Source organism: Papaver somniferum, chromosome 3, assembly GCF_003573695.1.
Source record: "Papaver somniferum cultivar HN1 chromosome 3, ASM357369v1, whole genome shotgun sequence".
Classification (NCBI taxonomy): domain Eukaryota; kingdom Viridiplantae; phylum Streptophyta; class Magnoliopsida; order Ranunculales; family Papaveraceae; genus Papaver; species Papaver somniferum.
In genome coordinates, this window is record NC_039360.1 from 134,521,305 (window position 1) to 134,543,043 (window position 21,739).

Below are 21,739 nucleotides of genomic sequence, written 5' to 3' on the forward strand. Positions count from 1 at the left end.
GGTTCGGCAACAGTCAAGAAGGTTTGTTGGAATTGACTCCTTTCTTCATGAACCTTATGTTCCAATGTTTGTTGACGACAAGGAGTTCGGGGACGATAAAGAATTTTTCAAGAATATTAATGTCTAGGAAACTTCTTATGAGAATTTATTCTTATGTTTTGAGAAGGATAACTAGGGTTTGGAATAGAAATTATTTGTGATTACACATACCTATTTCGACGATTTTCATCTTGCAATGTTTTAGATTTATTTATTTAAATTCTAAGTTATTTGGAAGATGATTTTGCAGTATTAATCTTTATTGGTTTTATATATTGCAAAAATATTTTATGGGACATGTTGTGTTTACGTCTGTGAACTATGATTTTCTCATATATGCTCAAAAGTTAAGTCTATTATGTCTTTATGCAAATATTGATAAAAAATAGAATGAACTTTTGAAAAATTCCGCAGTATTGATATTTCCTTGATACACATTTATCTGAAAGTACTGTATGGCTCCGTAAGTTTTCTTTTGAGTGTTTTCGACTAAAATTTGAAAATCAATTTCAATCAACAACCAAAGGTTGTATTTACCAATTGACTGAACTATGCACAACCTGTGATATTTCAATTATGTAGAAAATATAATGCGGAAAAGAAATAACACAGACACAATAAGTTTTGTTAACGAGGAAACCGCAAATACATAAAAAACCCGGGACCTAATCCAGATTTGAACACCACACTGTTGTTTGAGGGTAAAAACTGATTCTGCTGTTTTTGGTAAATTTGGGTGTGTTGATGAGAAACGAATTCAAACCCTAAACAAATGCACTTCACTGGAGTACTTTTAGATTCGAGAGATCAATCTGTATGACTTTGGCCTAAACCAAGAAATGGTCGTTCCAGATTCAATTCGCTCACAAAGTGAAGGAGAAGTGTTGGTCTTAGGGAGGGAAGCGAAGAAGGTGTTTGAGATCAGAATGTTGAATTATGAAGGTGTGGTTGTTTTATGACTTGTATCAGAATATGGTTTCTGGACTTGTGTTGATAACACTTGTGTTGTCGTTTGAAATAGGTTGAAATCCTATTTATACAAGTCATTGAGCGCACCCCTGATCTCGTAGGAAGTGGAGGCAGTTAAGTAGTGGAGAAGTGGGGTTGTGTAAAAAGTGGTGATCACCATGTTTCTATTACTAAGGGAAACTGGGCACACTTTCACCCACTACTCTCATTACTGTTAACCGTCTGTCCTTTCCTGACATTTTCTCGTAATGGGCGTGTTGCACGTCGCACGCTGTAAAACGCCAGACCAATACCCCAGTGAGCATCCCCTAGTTTGTGACATGTTTGATGTCTCGAGTAAATGGGTGAAGTCGTGAGACTCACCGCTAAAAGAAGCACATAGTGCTTTTAGATCAAATAATAAATTATTTATGAAGTCATTATAAAACATCGCTTATGATCGATGTATGTAAAACATCGCTTTTAAGCAAGCAGCTGAAAATAATCGATGTGCAGGAAACATCGTTGTTTTAGACCTCGCTCAAATTAGCCGCGAATTGAACATCTTAAAAAGGTAGCATGACCGGCCACCTTTGGGCGATCGTTTGGGAACCCTATGGGTGAGCCACCATTTGGTCGATCGCTCCCTGTGGAGGAGGGGTTGTTATAGCATAGATCGGTCAACCTCGCATGCGTTGCTATCTCAAGCATGTTTGTCAATGCTAGTGATCAAAACTATGAGTCTTGATTTCTAGCCTACATAGCTAAGTCTCGGACTAGGATAGGAAAAGTATAGTTAAGCTCAAGGATATCATGGAGATTCAACGACAACGACGAAGATCTACACAAGGAACTGTGGAACTTCATCAACAAAAAGGTATGTGAAGACTTGAACTTATCTATCACTCAAAAGTCTATCTATTTTATCTCCTACTTCTTATGAGACAAAAGTCATATGCTATATAGACTAGATCATACACACTTGACATTTCGAGCTGAGCATTCATTGCTTATCTTTTATCTTGAAATCGTGTGTTGGTAAAGTGTTTCGCTTTGACCAGGTTTATCTTCACCTAGTGACGAAAGTCATGAAAGTTTCAATCACCTTGAGAATTGCTCTGACGTGAATTGGTCTGTGAATAACGGCTACATAGCGTCCTCTGAGAATGTCTCAATGATTGAAATGAGAGTTTAGATTACATAACCATGTATTCCTTGAACCGAAGTTTTCGAACTTTGTTGATCAAGAGAAATCAGGAGGATTGTGGAATTGGCTTGCCAAGTCCGCGAACTGTCGGAAGTTCTCGACCGAGAGTTTCTGCTGGGATTTCCAAAACTCGTTTGTGTGCTAAGTCCGCGAACTGGCGGAAGTTCTCTTGCCGAGAATTTCTACTGAGTTTGGAAAACTCAACCGATTAACTTAAGTCCTCGAACTTGTTTGTGAACTTAAGAGGTTATGATCTAAAGATGTGCTTTGAACAAGAAACATTGAATTACTAAGGAATGATTTATGCAAACCATGGCTATAATGTTCATGAGCCGATTCAATCGAATCGGTTCATCTTTGTTTCAATTGTGTCTTGCGTAGTTACATAAGATCTCATAGCAATTGAACAACTCTTTAACTAGTTCATTTGAGTCAATTGAACTAGTTATGGTGAAGAAGAACAAGGTTAATATGAAATGATCATATGGTTAACCTTTTGGGTTACTATGTTGAACCAATATGAACGTACACGTTTGGGAATGGTTTTCACGAACCCAGTAAACGTATACCCAAGTGTGTGTGACAAGCTAAGTTTTCGATCTAACGGTTGAGGAATATTAGCTTGAATCTAAATCAGGTTTTCGTCTAAAGTTGAATAAGGATTGCTTTGTAACTAAGGAAAAACCCTGATTTGAAGGCTATATAAAGGAGACATCTAGCATTGAGCAAACCTAATCCCCACACGTCTATGTGCTACTAGTGCTCTCGCTAGAGTCGATCTCCATTAACCTTTGATTTTCTTCTCTAAAATCAGGTTAACGAATTAAAGACTTCATTGAGATTGTGAAGCCAGACCGATACTACTTCATCATAGTGGTGTGATATGATCTTGCATCTTCTATCGTACGAGTACAATCGATTGATTGGCTTGAGATCGTGAGAGTTCTCCGATAGGCAATATAAAGAAGTCACAAACATCTTCGTATCAATGTTTGTGGTTCCTCGACAATCCGCTTGTGTAGTCGAGAAGGATTGTAGAGAGGTGATTGATTAATCTAGGCTGTTCTTCGGGAATATAAGACCGGATTATCAATTGGTTCCTGTTCACCTTGATTTTATATCTTAAAACGGAACAAAACCTAGGGTTTATCGGTGGGAGACAGATTTATCCTTTGATAGACTTTTCTGTGTGAGACAGATCTGTTTATTATCAAGTATGTGATTTTGGGTTACAGCAACTCTTGGTTGTAGGTGAGATCATCTAAGGGAATCAAGTGCGCAGTATCCTGCTGGGATCAGAGGCGTAGGAGTACAACTGTACCTTGTATCAGTGGGAGATTGATAGGGGTTTAACTATAGTCCAGTCCGAAGTTAGTTTGCAGTAGGCTAGTGTCTGTAGCGGCTTAATACAGTGTGTATTCAATCTGGACTAGGTCCCGGGGTTTTTATGCATTTGCGGTTTCCTCGTTAACAAAATTTCTGGTGTCTGTGTTATTTATTTTCCACATTATATTTTATATAATTGAAATAATACAGGTTGTGCGTTCGTGATCATCAATTGAAAATCCAACCTTTGGTTGTTGATTGATATTGATTGATCCTTGGACATTGGTCTTTGGTAACGTCCAAGTTATCTCTCTTTGATAAAGACTCGCAGATTTCTATTTGCTTGAATAAAGATCAAATCGACAGATTGAGATAATAACTCCTTGAGATACTTTTTATCTTGATTGAGTCTGACTGTCTAGTTGATTCTCTAGCAAAGTATTTCGGAGTTAGTCCATACAAATTGCTAAGTGAAATATTGGGTGGTGTTGTTAGACCCCCGCTTTTTCAATTGGTATCAGATCAGGAAAACACGTTTAAGACCTCATCAGTCTGTGTTTGTAGCGATCTGACTCTATGGGAAAGAGTACTATCTATGATAACGCAACATCAGTTCAGGGTTATTCAGATAAGCTTCAAAGATCTGAAATCTTTGAGAAAAACTCCTCCTCGTCTCCTTCTGTCAAATTTGCATTCAACTGGAAAAAATCTCTTGATAAACAGTTGGATGATCTTTCGGATGATAGTGATTCAGAAGAAGAACAGAGCATTGATGAGGAAGTTTCTCAATACATCATGTTGTTCAATCGTGAATTAAAAGAAACAAAGACAACTGCCTCCCTGAGAAAATTCATGGGTCCTCTCTGTCAAGAAAACAGAAAATTGAGAAAAATCTTCAAAGGTTATGATGGAGGATACAAACTGTTACAATCTACTTTTAAAGATCATGAAGAAGAGGTTCTCTCAAAAAATATGAATGTGATAATCTTCTTCGTAACTCGGAGTGTTGAAAGAAAGGCTTGCCGAAACTGAAGCAAGATATGAATCTCAGCGCAAATGTTTCAATGACAAAGAACATCAGTTTCTTGCCAAAGAAAAATCCTTGGAAACTGAACTTGCGGCTTCTCTTGAGAAGGTAAAATCTCTGGAGGAAAATCTGAAGAGATTCAACACTAGCTCTACAAATCTATCATCTATGCTCGGAGCATGTAAAGAACATCGTGATACACGTGGTATGGGATATAAAGGAATAGACACTCCTAACAGTGGTAAGACTAAGTTTGTTAAAGCTGTTAATATTTCTCCATGTGAAGAACCTGTGTCAGCTTGCAAAAACAAGGACTCTACTCCTTCTAAATCTGCTCAAAAGAGAACTACTGAACGTAGGTCCTTCAACTGCTATTACTGCGGAAACAAATGACACTCTGAGCGAAGGTGTCGCCTTCGGATTAGGAATGAAAAACTTCACAACATTCTTACTTGGATGTCTAAAGAAGTTGTTAAACCTATATCACAGATTGGAATCATTCCTGTCCGGCCTCAAGGGACTTACTGTGATAGGGATTTTCCTAATTATATATTCAAACCGAAGGATGCCTACAATGGTGGAAGGAAAAACAGCAAAAGTGTGACAGATGTTGTAAATCAGTCTGAAAGAGAAATAAAAACAAGTCAAGTTCCCCTAATGATCTCAAAAAGGACTGTGAATCCAATACTTCCAATTCAGACTTCTTACATGTCAACAATCGAGTCTCTGATCTGAAGATTCATATAGACGGAATATCAAGAAAACATGGAATGTTGTTAACCCAGGTACTTCTAAATCTTCTCTTGATAATGCTTCTTCAACTAAACCAGGTAGTTTGTTAAATACTGATGAAAAAGAGAAAGAAGAAGTAAATAATGATGATCAAGATGCTCATCTTATTACAACCTGACATGTTCATGTTGCATATCTTTTTAATTGTTTGTCCTGATTAAAAAGGGATGCTCATGGTTCTCAGGATTTTCATCTTGAGAAAGCTGTCAGGACTGTACTGCATTCGATGTTACTTTTTTTTTCGTTTGCTCCTCAACATCTTTTTCTTATTCTCTTTGGGCTTCCTTGGTCTATCATAGGCCCGATTCTTTAGTTCATGCTCCAACCCTCACGAACGTCATGTTCCCTAGGGTTTGATAGAATACCTTATATTTATAATGTGTTTCAGAAGTGCAAAAAGTTTTTCTATAGATTTTTTCTGTGCACAATGGAGGGAAGCAACAAGTCTGATGATGTTGAGATGTGTCCTATTTATATCTCATGCTTTCATGCTCTTGACCATGAAAACGAAGACAAACTGCCAGTTCAGATTTCTTCACAACTTGTAGGAAATCTTCTTGAAGACTTTAAGGTCGTACGCGAACAACTTGGTATCGCAACACGGAATCTAGACTACCTAAAAGACGAACTAAGGAAGGCATCTGAGGAAATCGTTCTTGTTCAAACCCTGGTTGCAGACAGGATTTAGCTTTTCGTCTGTTCGTGGTTCTAGTTTAGTTGCCTAGTATGTCTTGAAGAATAACTAGTGCTTTGAATAGCGATGATTGTGACTACACATAGTTATTTTTTTTTTCATCTTCTTATGTTATTTTTTAGGTTTATTGATTGTTAAATTCTAAAAATATTTGGAGGATGATGTTATTGCAGTATTTTAATGGTTTGATATATTGCAATATTTTTATAGGATATGTATTGTTTGCTTCCGTGAACTTGAAGGTCCCATATTGCGGTCAAAAGTAAAGTCGTTCATGAATTAGTATTCGTATTGATGAAAGGACGAATGGACTTTTGAAAAATACAAAAGTTATGCCTATGCAGTCATGTATTTGATGGAAAATAGGATAGAATCTTTTGTTTGACAAGGATAAAGTCTATTATATCGTTATGATGGAAAATAGAATAGATCCTTGTATGTTATCCACGGTATTGATCTTTATTGATCCATTTTATTATGTTTTACCGTGAAAGCTCCATTGTGTGTCTTATGTTGAGCACGATACAACTAAGTCGATTATTCTTATTGACTTTGTTGGTTGTTCCATGAGATGTTATATGTCGAGCATTATGAACTAATTAATCAACTAGTTTGGTTATTTAGTTTGTACTCCATAAGTTTTCGTTCTTATGTTGAGTACATGTACGGTTAAGGTTGTCATACTCTATGATGAACTTAGTCGGGGTTCCATAAGTTCTCTTGTGTCGAGCCCAAAATAATTAAATTGATTACTTCGGTGATTAGTTTGGTTGTTTGTATTCCAATTGTATTAATTATAGGTTCTCTTGTAATTAATCTAGTTGAGTTTTCATATATTCCACAATTTCTTGTGTTGAGTATATGAACGGTTATACTAATCATGTTCTATTGGTTAATGTAGTCGTATATTCCATCAGGTTTTCCTTATGTTGAGTATGTGAACGATTAAGTTAGTCGTCTCCGTATGATTACCTTAGTCGTAGCTCCGTAAGTTTACTTATGTTGAGCACCTTCAATTAAATTGATCACTTTTGTGGTTTGATTTAGTTGTGTATTCCATTTGAATTAATCATGGGTTTACTTGTGATTAATTTGGTTGAGTTTTGGATATAGAAAATCATTCTCATGGTTTTTGGTATCCAATAAAAAATCCTTCTTTTCTTTCGAAATTAAGGTCGCTCTTGTTGTTCTTTCGGGAATGACATCAAATGGGGGAGAGTTCTTTTGAACTTGTGCTTATCGGTAATATCTTGCGGGGAGTGCGGCTGTGGAATTTTATAGGGGTTATCTTGTATCTTAAAACTCCTTGATGAATGCATTTAACTTCGGCTTTATGATTGCATCTAAATTAAGTTGGTATGTATTTTTATTTTAGTCTATGAAATGTCTCTTGTGGAAATTTCATTATAATCCTGTTCTTGTACCTTTTCCAATTTTATTGACAAAAAGGGGGAGAAATATTGTAGTTCACACTACAAATACATATGGTTTTCGGATCATTGTGTAAGGGGGAGTGGTTTCCATGATCGAGATGGACTATTGACTAAGGGGGGGTGATACATATCACCATAGTATTATTGTTAAAGTCGTGATAGAATTGGACTTTGATGTTACATAATAGTACTATGACACTATATAATAATGATCGAGAATCTCGATTTATGTCATTGTTATAGCTACGGATCTTCAACAACGGTGATGCTAAACTTACAACCTTTGGGATCATTGGAGTACTTGGAAAGACGAAGATTTCAGGGAACGTTGAAGATTAGACTATGGAATAAGAGCCACTAAAGTTTATCTTTTTTGTATTCCATATGTATTAATAGTTTTGTCACTAAAATTGATAAAGGGGGAGATTGTTACAGCATAGCTCGGTCAACCTCGCATGCGTTGCTATCTCAAGCATGTTTGTCAATGTTAGTGATCAAAACTATGAGTCTTGATTTCCAGCCTACATAGCTAAGTCTCGGACTAGGATAGGAAAAGTGTAGTTAAGCTCAAGGACTTCATGGCGATTCAACGACAACGACGAAGATCTACACAAGGAACCGTGGAACTTCATCAACAAAAAGGTATGTGGAGACTTGAACTTATCTATCACTCAAAAGTCTATCTATTCTATCTCCTACTTCTTATGAGACAAAAGTTGTATGCTATATAGACTAGATCATACACACTTGAAATTTCGAGCTGAGCATTCATTGCTTATCTTTTATCTCGAAATCGTGTGTTGGTAAAGCGTTTCGCTTTGATCAGGTTTATCTTCACCTAGTGACGAAAGTCATGAAAGTTTCAATCACCTTGAAAATTGCTCTGACGTGAATCGGTCTGTGAATAACGAATACATAGCGTCCTCTGAGAATGTCTCAATGATTGAAATGAGAGTTTAAATTACATAACCATGTATTCCTTGAACCGAAGTTTTCGAACTTTGTTGATCAAGAGAAATCGGGAGGATTGTGGAATTGGCTTGCCAAGTCCGCGAACCCAGTTCGTAGACTCAGTCCGAGAACTGTCGAAAGTTCTCGACCGAGAATTTCTGCTGGGATTTCCAAAACTCGTTTGTTTGCTAAGTCCGCGAACTGGCGGAAGTTGTCTTGCCGAGAATTTCTGATGAGTTTGGAAAACTCAACCGATTAACTTAAGTCCGCGAACTTGTTTGTGAACTTAAGAGGTTATGATCTAAAGATGTGCTCTGAACAAGAAACATTAAATTACTAAGGAATGCTTTATGCAAACCGTGGCTATAATGTTCATGAGCCGATTCAATCGAATCATCTTTGTTTCAATTGTGTCTTGTGTAGTTACATAAGATGTCATAACAATTGAACAACTCTTTAACTAGTTCATTTGATTCAATTGAACTAGTTATGGTGAAGAAGAACAAGGTTAATATGAAATGCTCATATGGTTAATATTTTGGGTTACTATGTTGAACCAACATGAACGTACACGTTTGGGCATGGTTTTCACGAACCCAGTAAACGTATACCCAAGTGTGTGTGACAAGATAAGTTTTCGGTCTAACGGTTGAGGAATATTAGCTTGAATGTAAATCAAGTTTTCATCTAAAGGTGAATAAGGATTGCTTTGTAACTAAGGAAAACCCTGATTTGAAGGCTATATAAAGGAGACATCTAGCATTGAGCAAACCTAATCCCCACACGTCTATGTGCTACTAGTGCGCTCGCTAGAGTCGATCTCCATTAACCTTTGATTTTCTTCTTTAAAATTAGGTTAACGAATTAAAGAATTCATTAGGAATGTGAAGCCAGACCGATACTACTTCATCGTTGTTGTGTGATCTGATCTTGCATCTTCTATCGTACGAGTACAATCGATTGATTGGCTTGAGATCGTGAGAGTTCTCCGATAGGAAATATAAAGAAGTCACAAACATTTTCGTCTCAATGTTTGTGGTTCCTCGACAATCCGCTTGTGTAGTCGGGAAGGATTGTAGAGAGGTGATTGATTAATCTAGGCTGTTCTTCGGGAATATAAGATCGGATTATCAATTGGTTCCTGTTCACCTTGATTTTATATCTTAAGACGGAACAAAACCTAGGGTTTATCTGTGGGAGACAGATTTATCCTTTGATAGACTTTTCTGTGAGAGACAGGTCTGTTTATTATCAAGTATGTGATTTTGGGTTACAACAACTCTTGGTTGTATGTGAGATCAGCTAAGGGAATCAAATGCGCAGTATCCTGCTGGGATCAGAGGCGTAGGAGTACAACTATACCTTGTATCAGTGGGATATTGATAGGGGTTAAACTATAGTCCAGTCTGAAGTTAGTTTGCAGTAGGCTAGTGTCTGTAGCGGCTTAATACAGTGTGTATTCAATCTGGACTAGATCCCGGGGTTTTTTTGCATTTGCGGTTTTTTCGTTAACAAAATATCTGGTGTCTGTCTGTGTTATTTTTTTTCCACATTATATTTTATATAATTGAAATAATACAGGTTGTGCGTTCGTGATCATCAATTGGAAATCCAACCTTTGGTTGTTTATTGATATTGATTGGTCCTTGGACATTGGTCTTTGGTACCGTCCAAGTTATCTCTCTTTGATAAAAACTCGCATATTTCTATTTGCTTGAGTAAAGATCAAATCGAGAGATTGAGATAATAACTCCTTGAGATACTTTTTATCTAGATTGAGTCTGACTGTCTAGTTGATTCTCTAGCAAAGTATTTCGGAGTTACTCCATACAAATTCCTAAGCGGAATATTGGGTGGTGTTGTTAGACCCCCGCTTTTTCAGGGGTGGTCGATGATCACAACGTTACCCTGTTGGCCTCCTGAAAATAAATCTAAACCATCCGACTAGGCTAGCGAAGTTGGATGGACGAGATGATTAGCGGCAGTTGCGTACTGCCGTTGGATTATGCGAACAGCGCAGACAGCCTTTTTTGGGTGATTGTTTGGAGGCCATATGAGTAAGTCGTGGCTTGGCCAATCGCTCCTCATGGAAGAGGGATGGCTGGTGATCACAGTGCCACGCTGTTGTCCATCTAGAATCCAATCCAAGATGTTCGACCAAACTAGCGAAGATGGACGAACACGATCGATTTGCGGCAGTTGCATAACGCCGCTGACTTAATTTAGGGTTTAAAAAGCGCGAGATCTCCCTATTTTGGGAAAACGGTTTGACGTGCTCTTGGATTTTTATGTGTATTTCGATCAACCAGGTATGGAGCTTGGTCGCCAGTGAACGCGTCAGCACCTCATTGGCCGCCTGAAACTGGATCTAGGTCGTCCGACTAGGCTGGCGAAGATGGACGGACACGATCGATTTGCGACAGTTGCATAACGTCGTTTATTCAATTTAGGGTTTTAAAAGTCGCGCGATCACTCTTTTTTGGGCGAGCGATTCAACGCGTTTCTGGTTTGCCGTGGGAAAGTCGATTGACCAAGAATGTAGTTGGGTCGTTGGTGATCACGCCTACCCTTTTGATCATTCGAGGGAAAATCTAAGTCTTCCAACTAGGCTAGCTAAGTTGGGCAGTCGTGATGTTTTTGAGACCGTTTTTTCTGGTCTTAGCTCGTTTGAGCTCATCTTTCAACAACGCGATCACCCATGTTAGGGTTCGCGTTCAAAGGCGTTGCGAGTGTGCTAGACGGAATCCGATCGGTGGGTATGTTAGTGGGCTCGCCGGTGGTCATCATGATGATCGCCTAGTTCTGCTAGGAGTAGGCTAGGCCTGTCGAATTGTGTGGCCAAATCGTCTGGCAGTGATCTTTTTTTAAGACTAATATGGACAGTCAAGATTTTCCTTAAGGAATTTAAACGCGTTCGATCGCGCTATGTGTAAACACGCTGATCTCTTTATCAGAGAGTGGTGTAGCCTACGTGAGTGTTTTCATGCAGGTCTCAATACTGACATTTCGGGAGATTCATGCTACTCCGCTGCGAGTGAATCATTAATCGTCACGTCATGCCAATATTGAGAGTTTGTCTAGGAATATTGCATAGGAAAATACTAGGCAGGTTAATGCATTAGTGAATAATGCCGATGGAGAATAAAATTCTTAGAAAATTTGGGATCATTGCTATATGCACCATTCTGAGTGAATTTTCTATATATATATATATATATATATATATATATATATATATATATATATATATATATATATATATATATACAAATATATTGAATTGCTCAATACATCTGTGAGCGAAGAGGTTTATGCACTCATTGCTTTCAAATGGATTTTGTTCCTTTGCAGGATGACAACGCATTAAATACAGGGTTTTACGATTTTATCCCTGAACTAAAAACCACCATCAACAACTGTATTAAGCCGCTTTAGAGTCTAGCATATTACAAGTTAACTTCGGATTGATAAACAAATATGTCTACTCTGAATCTCAGCAGGACTCTACGCACTTGATTCCCTTAGCTGATCCCACCCACAACTAAGAGTTGCTCCGACCCAAAGTCAAAGACTTGATAAACACATATATCTCCCACAGAAAAGTCTATTTTAATAGATAAATTTATCTCCTACAAAAATACCTATGAAGTTTGTTCCGTATTTTGATAAATCAAGGTGAACATGAATCAATGGATAATCCGGTCTTATATTCCCGAAGAACAACAAGAAATATCAATCAACTCACAATAACTTAACTATATGGTAGTAGAACAAGTTATTGTTGAACCACAAAGAATGAGACGAAGAGCTTTGTGATTAGTTTTTATATCTTACCTATCGTAGATAAATCTCAAGCAAATCTTTGAGAATATAGTACTCAATACGATAGAACAAGTAAGATCAGAACACGATACTATGGAGAAAATAGTTGGATCTGGCTTAAGAATCCCAATGAAGTCTTTAAGTCGCTAACCTATAACGTTTTTAGGAAAAACCTAGGATAAAGGAGAATCGACTTTAGTCGCAACTAGTATCACACAGGAGGTGCGGGGATTAGGTTTCCTAATTGCTAGGGTTCTCCCTTATATAGTCTTCAAATTAAGGTTTGATAGCTTTGGAACAAAGCAATCAAGCTAATATCTTTCCACCGTTAGATGGTCTAGCCTGTTATACACAAATGAAATATACCTTCATTTAGATATGGGTAACCGTACCTAAACGTGTATATTGAGTTGGCTCAATAACAGTTAACCGAAGTTAGCCATATGAACACTTTTGTCTTAACCATGTTCATCTTAACACTTCTAGATCAATTGATAATCAAATGAATCTAATTATGTTACTCATAGAGTTGTTCAATTGTTTATATTCTCATAAAAGTATACAATACACAACTGAAACAAAATCGGATTGATTCAAAAGAATCAGTTCATGAACATTTTCGCCATGGTTTGCAAAGATCGTGTTCCTTAATTTATAAATGTATTTGTTCATGAATATGAAATCATACTTAATCTATTTATGAACTTGAACCACTTTGCAAGCAGGTACGCGAACTTAAGTTCCGGACATTGGTCACAAGCCGATAGTTTGCAAACAGGTATGCAAACTTTAGCTCCGGATCGAACTCGGTTGAAACCGTTTGCGAACGGGTACGCAAACTTGGTTCCCGGACTTCAACAGTTAAATCAGTTTGCGAAGGGTATGCAAACTTAAGTACCCTGACTTAAACAGTTGAATAAATTTGCGAACTGGTATGCAAACTTCCGGTCCTGAATTCCGTCAAAAAAGTTCATACACAAAGTACACAAACCATAATGTATCCAAATATAAGTTTTATCTCTTAACTCCCATTTCAATAATTGAAACATTCTTAGAAGACGACAATAGTCGTCTCACACAAACTATTAGCTTATAAGCAATTTTCAAGTGATCGAATAATTAATACGAAACATTTCGAGCCGACATCAAATGACTGTCTCACACAAATCATGTAAGATATTACCAGGTGATTTTCACATGATCATCTTTTGACTTTCGTCAAGAATAATGATGAACGTGGTTAAAGAAAAAAGCTTTCCAACACATACTTCGAGAAAGATATAACCGATTTAAACTCAGCTCGAAATATAAAATGTGTATAATATAAAGTCTATATAGATATACGACTTTTGTCTCAATAGGAGATATAATTGAATAGACTTCTGAGTGACATATGAGTTCAAGTCTCCATATACCTTTTGTTGATGAAGTTCCACAAGCTCCCCTTAGTAGTTCTTCGTCTTCAACCGATAAACGCCGTGAAGTCTACAGCTTAACTACACATTATATCCTAATCCGAGACATAGTTATAAGTAGACTAGATATCAAGACTTATAGTTTTGACAACTAAACTTTATAAACAAGCTTGAGATAGCAACGCTTGCGAGTTCGACCGAGCAGTGCTCTAACAATCTCCCCCTTTTTCAATTTTAGTGACAAAACTATCAATACATATGGATTACAAAATAAATAAACTTTATAGCTTCTCATCCAAATGCTTGATTTCCTTGGTTCTTCTTCACTCCAAGTACTCCAGTGATTCTGAACGTGTTCAACTCAGCATCATAGTTGTGAAGATCCGTAGCCATAACAATAGTTCCACAAGAGTGTTTTCTTATTGTTATACAGTGTCATAGTAGTATTACACAACATCAAAGTTCAATTATATCACAACTTTGACAATAATACTACAATGATATGCGTCACTCCCTGATAGACCCATTTTTGTGTCTAAATTGTCCTCAATTTTCTCTATGTTGGTACTCGATTTTGTACTTATTTTGGTGTTTTGTGTGTTTGTAGGTATTTTTGGAAATAAACGTTTTTGGAAGAATCGGCTCGAAAAACTGCTAAAGGCACCCTGGAGGACATTTTCTAAGCGGACCTCAGATTTGGCTAAGGGGAACCCGTGGTTATGCACAGCCCAAATTTGTTCTCAGCACCCAAATTACTATCGGCACCCCAACAGAAGGATAAGAGGCACCCTTCATATTCAACATTCAAAAAGAATATTTGCGGGAAATTTGGTTCCACCGGTAAAGGATTTATTATCTTTAAGATAAGAATATCTTCTTGCCTTATAAACAGGAAGAATTTGAAGAAAAAGGAAGTATCTTGTATTAAACAAGAGAGATATCCTTGGAAGATTTTATCTTGGATTTTATTCTGCGAATTAAAGAAGATATGAGTTTAGTACAGAAATATGGAGAATAAAGAGAAGGAAAAATTCCTGAAGATATTTTTAATTAAAAAGAAGAAGATTTTGGAGTTATGGAAGAATATATTTGAGTAATGTGTATTTGTGTGTATAAATAGAGAGCTAGAGAGCACATTTGAGGGGGAGAGTTGGGGGAGAGAAAATAAAATCATTGCGTTAATAATTTTCTCCCATTTTCAGTATTTGTAAACACTTTGAGCAATGAAATTATATTTCGAGCATGTTTCAAACCTAATGAGCTAAACCCAACATTGGGATGACGGAGGAAGCTGGATTTCATCAATGTGGTAATTTGATTAATTCTTTTATTTAATTTTTGCACCGATTTTAAATGATTTATGATTTCTATTAATCAATTGTCATCTTGTTAGATAGTGTATGCTTAGTCTTAGGTGCTTTAGATACACTATGCTTGTAATTTACAATTGATGTTTTATGAAATCTATCCTTGGAAAAATATTAGAGTTGATATTTCTTTTGTTTGAGCGATAAATGTCTAGGATTAATTTTTGAACCACTTGAATATGAAAGCAGTGAAATCTGAGTCCCAGTGAATTCTTCATCCCGTGACATATTTTGTATATAATTTCTTATTTTTAGTATTTTTATATTTAAGCCTAGAATCAATTTCAACAAGTCCGAGTGAACAACAACTCTACTTACCGCTATCGAAATTCCATCAATTTTTGGCGCCGCCGACGCGGATTTGTTTATAAATTTGTTTTTAGGTTTTCTTTTTCTTTTTATTATTTTTGTTCTTTTTTATGCGTTTTGGTATTTCTTATTTGCTTTCAGATTTGGAGCTAAGATAAAGAAAAGGGATAAAGTGTTGAAAAGAAAGGCAAAGCCCAAAAAGGAAAGAAAAGAGAAATCCAAAAGGAGTGAAGAAGAAGATTTTGTAAATAATTTTATTTTATTTTTAGAAACTGTAATTAAGGTTTTTATTTCTGTAATCTTTTATTTTTGGACCTTTTTTCTTTTTGGACTTTATTTTTGGACATTGGACTTTATTCTATTTTTAAAAACCCTACGGAAGGGTAGTTTTAAATAAACTGTGTGCAGAGAAGGACGGCGATTACAATATCGCCTCGGCCCCTCGGGTTCGTACATGACATAGGAGTCGTGGCCCGAGTCGACTTCAACGGTTCATCCCCCGTCTTGAAAGGGAGGTAAGAATTCTAAACACCCGCGAATCCCCTATCAGCGGGTTTACTGGATGATTTTGTATGCATATATGTTGAGGAATCGAATACAGCTGTTTTAATTTCCTAGTAAAGGGCAAGGCCCGGCTATACAAGATAAGGGTTCGGATTTCATCACCATTCTCTTCTTGCCCGCCTTAGGAAAACGAAACCAAACGCGAAGCTAAGCCTAAAATTTTGACTACAATGAGACCGATAGGGTAACGAGTTTAATAGGAAAGTCATTCGAAAAATATTGGTTACTCTTTTAAGCATACTTCGAAGTTCATGATGGTTTATGTGAGTTGAATGCATGACTGCGCCGCCTTGTAATGCGGTGAGGCCTTGGGTATCAAAGCTCCATGCAGCTTCCCTCGCCTCTATTCAACTTACTTTGACTCGGATTGATTCCAGAGGGGTTTGCTTAAATTGTAACGAATTCCCTTTCGAAAGAATAGAAGCTGGTCTAGAAACAATCTAAGTGGAGCCATCATGCTTTTTGTTTGCTAGATAAAATAGGCTTGTTGTGGTCGAGTCAGCCTTCTTTGTGTTTGTTTAGAATTCCCTTGCAGTTAGGATGTCGAACTGGTATTATAATAGCCAATATAATGAGTATCCGACTGAGCAGATTGGACATTATCCTTTTTATGACCACAGTGTGAATAGTGATTGGGAACGCGAAACTTTTGAAGGTTATGGTCCATACCATTGTGAGCCCAATTACTATCCATATACCCACAGGTCATACGAGCAAAACAATCCTTCTATTTCTCTAGAAGAGTCTCTCAAGAGTTTCAATGAGTCAACACGAAAGTTATTTATGAAAGAGATTTATAATATTCTTCTCCCAGAAGAGTCCGTAGAGCGCTAGAAGAGTCCCTCAAGCAATTTACTGAGAGTACAAATAGGATTGTGGAAAAACTTGCTCAGGATAGTCTTAATTTCCAGTATAGTGTTCCCAATACCACCCTTGAAAATAAGGATAGTTTTTATTCACATAATCAAGATGACAAGGTTAGAATTGGTAACACTACTTGTTTTGATGAGGTTCGATCTTTTTCATGTTATTATAAAGATGATTATGATGAGGATAGTATTGATGAAGAACATGAAATATGTAGGCATAGTGATCAGGAATTTGTTACTCCGATTGAGATTTATAATGATAGTGTTGTTTCTAGTACAAATCCAAATAATTTTAATAATTATTCACCTATTCAAAAGGATGAGGATTTGACTAGAGATACCACCATTTCAGACGATGTAGTTCATGATCCTTTAGCCTGCAGTATGTTGGATAATCTATTATTTGATGTGCCTATCAGTGAATCGGAGGAAGTAACTATGATTAACACCTTAGTTAATGAGCCTTTACTAGAAACTTTCGCTGGTAATCCTTTATATGATTGTGATGATGGTTTAGAGGAAAGAGTTTACCCTGAGAATAATGTTTTAGAGTCTAGCGATTTAGAAACACTAATCTTAGAAGACCATAAACTCGTAGAGATGAGCGAGGATGAACCAGACTTAGAAGAATCAATTGACCATTTTAAGGAATCTGATGACCTAGAAATTAGGGAAGTTGTGACTAGTCTTTCTAAAGACACAGAAAACTCTAAGTTTGGGGGTAATTCTCCGTGTGCTTTAACTATTAGAAAGTTCCCTCGTGTAGGACTTGACATTTGTGCCCCAACCATCTTATAAGATTATCTTCATACACATTTTACCGAACCTAATGATGACCAGAAAGAAGCTCAGTTGTTAGAAACCCATCCTCTGTTTGATGTGGTTTACCCAGGCGATAATACCCAAATTGACTTTGTTTTCCCGCCAAAAACTTTTCTTCCAATTGTGGGAACTTATGATTTTCAGATGTGTCGGTTATTAAGTTTTGAGACTGAACCTAACTACTTTAGGAGAATAGGGTCGACACATTTTCTTAAGGAAGACCACCTCTTTCATTGTGGTCAGCTGTGTGAGTCAAATCTGATTGACTTAGAGGATCCCCAATTATTCAGGCTTTTGTTATGCGCTTCTAAGTTCTTACTTGAGTATTTCCAGACTCTTCAGCCTGATATTCAGAATGCCTTTGACGAAATCCAACCAATGAAAGCTTTTTATCTAGACCCTGTTATAGAACCTGAACCTGAACCACAGCTAGATGTAGTTGTCTTAAACAGGAAACTAGACAAGGGTGTGCTTTATTTGCTAATTTTCTTGGGATGTTGCGGATTCCTTTTACTTGTGATAGCCCTATTTGGTTTTGGTGATCCACAGTTATTCCGGCTATTACTTTATGATTCTAAGAGGTGACTAATTCCTTTTGATGTCTGGCTGAAGAATTTAAACTTAGCACTTCTTGGGAGGTAACCCATGCTCATGCAACACGGTAATATCTTCCCTTAACTCTTTTGCTTCAAGTGGTAACAGTTTCTCCTTGTTCATGCTTTTAATTTTATCTTTTTAAAATTGAGGACAATGTTAGATTTAAGTTTGGGGGTATGGGAGAAACTTTTTAGTTGCAGTATAAATAAACTCCATAGCCTAGAAATTTATGCCTATTAAGGATAGCATTAACCTATCTAAGTGGATGGAAACATCTTGGTTGTAGGAGTTGAGGAACCAATCTGATTAGATGGAAACATCTAAAGAGTCTATTCATAAAAGCATAGAGCTCAGGTGTTAGAATTAAAAAAAAAAAACATGGTAGTTTCGCCATATCTCGTTGAATCCTAATCCTTCTGTTTTTATTTTTTAAGTGATTTGGTGGGGCACACGATTCAGGTTGTTACCTTTGCTAGGGTGAAATAGGGTGATTGAGATACCAACCAAAAAAAAAAAAGACCAGACCATCAGACCAACCGGAATAAATTCAATAAATTCGACCACTGGTGCCCTTGTATATGCCAGTTGTGTTGACCTAGAGTTAGGTTTATCGACCACTGGTCCCCTTGTATATGCCAGTTGTGTTGATATTAGTCAGACCGGTATCTCAGTCCATTAGGATAGGTCCATCTTGGCAGAGGCCTTCAGACAGATATGGGAAACACCGTTCACTTTAAACCATCTATCTTTTCTCTTTATCCATCTTCTTAATCTTTCCATGTGATTGGTTGACTCTGGTTATGATGTACAGAAACTATCTGAGTAGAGCTCTGTCACTTTATATGAATTTTAGTATGCTTGAGTGCAAACTAGTGTACAACAATTAGAATTTCGCATCAGGGTACTTCCTCCTATAATCAATGATTGTATGCCAACCAAGGAGATTCTTTAGTGCCTTCCAAAGTTCTGCATAGATAGCTAGAGTTTGGAGTAAAGGTTTTGTGGGTACACCTCTGGTAAACCCTCCCGAGACTATAACTCGGTCACTAGGGCCACCTAGTGAGTTTGAATTTTCTTTTCTAGAATAAATTTGCTCGAGGACTAGCAAATAATAAGTTTGGGGGTATTTGATAGACCTATTTTTGTGTCTAAATGGTCCTCAATTTTCTCTATGTTGGTACTCGATTTTGTACTTATTTTGGTGTTTTGTGTGTTTGTAGGTATTTTTGGAAATAAACGTTTTTGGAAGAATCGGCTCGAAAAACTGCTAAAGGCACCCCGGAGGACATTTGCTAAGCGGACCTCAGATTTGGCTAAGGGGAACCCGCGGTTATGTGCAACCCAAATTTGTTCTCAGCACCCAAATTACTATCGGCACCCAACAGAAGGATAAGAGGCAGCCTTCAACTTCAACATTCAAAAAGAATATTTGCGGGAAATTTGGTTCCACCGGTAAAGGATTTATTATCTTTAAGATAAGAATATCTTCTTGCCTTATAAACAGGAAGAATTTGAAGAAAAAGGAAGTATCTTGTATTAAACAAGAGAGATATCCTTGGAAGATTTTATCTTGGATTTTATTCTGCGAATTAAAGAAGATATGAGTTTAGTACAGAAATATGGAGAATAAAGAGAAGGAAAAATTCCTGAAGATATTTTTAATTAAAAAGAAGAAGATTTTGGAGTTATGGAAGAATATATTTGAGTAATGTGTATTTGTGTGTATAAATAGAGAGCTAGAGAGCACATTTGAGGGGGAGAGTTGGGGGAGAGAAAATAAAATCATTGCGTTAATAATTTTCTCCCATTTTCAGTATTTGTAAACACTTTGAGCAATGAAATTATATTCGAGCGTGTTTCCAACCTAATGAGCTAAACCCAACATTGGGATGACGGAGGAAGATGGATTTCATCAATGTGGTAATTTGATTAATTCTTTTATTTACTTTTTGCACCGATTTTAAATGATTTATGATTTCTATTAATCAATTGTCATCTTGTTAGATAGTGTATGCTTAGTCTTAGGTGCTTTAGATACACTATGCTTGTAATTTACAATTGATGTTTTACGAAATCTATCCTTGGCAAAATATTAGAGTTATTATTTCTTTTGTTTGAGCGATAAATGTTTAAGATTAATTTTTGAACCACTTGAATATGAAAGCAGTGAAATCCTGAGTCCCAGTGAATTCTTCATCCCGTGACATATTTTGTATATAATTTCTTATTTTTAGTATTTTTATATTTAAGCCTAGAATCAATTTCAACAAGTCCGAGTGAACGACAACTCTACCTACCACTATCAAAATTCCATCACTCCCACTTAGTCAATACTTCATCGCACAATGAAAACCACTCCTCCTTACATAATGATCCGTAAACCATATGTATATGTCGTGTGAACTACAAAATAATTCTCCCCCTTTTTGTCAATATAAATTGTCAAAGGTACGAAAACTAGCGGGATCATAATGAAATTCTCAAAGAGATACTTCATGACTAAAAGAGAACATATCAACTTTGTTTCAATAATTTCACATAGTCGAAACTTAGTGTATTCATCAAGGAGTTTATAGAGATACAAGATAACTCGTACAATATTCCACAGCCGCACTCCCCACAAAGATTTGACAATTAAGCACAAGTTCAACTAAGAACTCTCCCTCATAAAATGTCATTTCCGAAAGAACAACAAGTGCGACCTTACTTTTACAAGAAAAGAAGGATTTCTTTGGACATTAACAAATCACATGAAACATGAATTTGTATCCTGTAAACTCAATTAAATTAATCACAAAGGAACCTTAACTATTAATTTAATAGGAAATGCTCAACATGAGAAAACTTATAGAGCCGTACAATACTTTCACATAGAAGTGGATCAGGGAAAGATCAATACTGCGGAATATTCAAAGATTCATTCTATTTTTCATCAATATTTGCATAATGATATCATAGACTTAATCTTTGACATATAATTCAAAAATTCATTATATTTTCCATCAATATTTGCATAATGACATAATAGACTTAACTTTTGACATATATGGGACAATCATAGTTCACGGGCGTAAACACACATATCCCATAACATTATTTGCAATATATAAAATCAATAAATATTAATACTGCAAAATCATCTTCCAAATAACTTAGAATTTAAATAAATCTAAAAACATTGCAAGATGAAAATCGTTGGCAATAGATGTGTGTAATCACAATATATGTTATTCCAAACCCTAGTTATCCTTCTTAAAACATAAGAATAAATTCTCATAAGAAGTTTCCTAGACAAAATAAAACCTTAGACATAATCAGCAACCAAGGATCAAACAAAAACAAGTTCATCAGTTGCTTTCTTCAGTTCAATCTTCAGAAATTCAAGATTCTTTGTTGTAATTTCAAGTTGATCACGAACAACCTCAAAATATCGAAGAAGATTTCCAACCAATTGAGATGACGTCTGCACTGGAAGATCGTTTTCATGATCGACTGCATGGTAGCAGGTTATGAAGACAGGGTTCTCGTGAAACTCAATGACTTTGCCCTCTTCAACT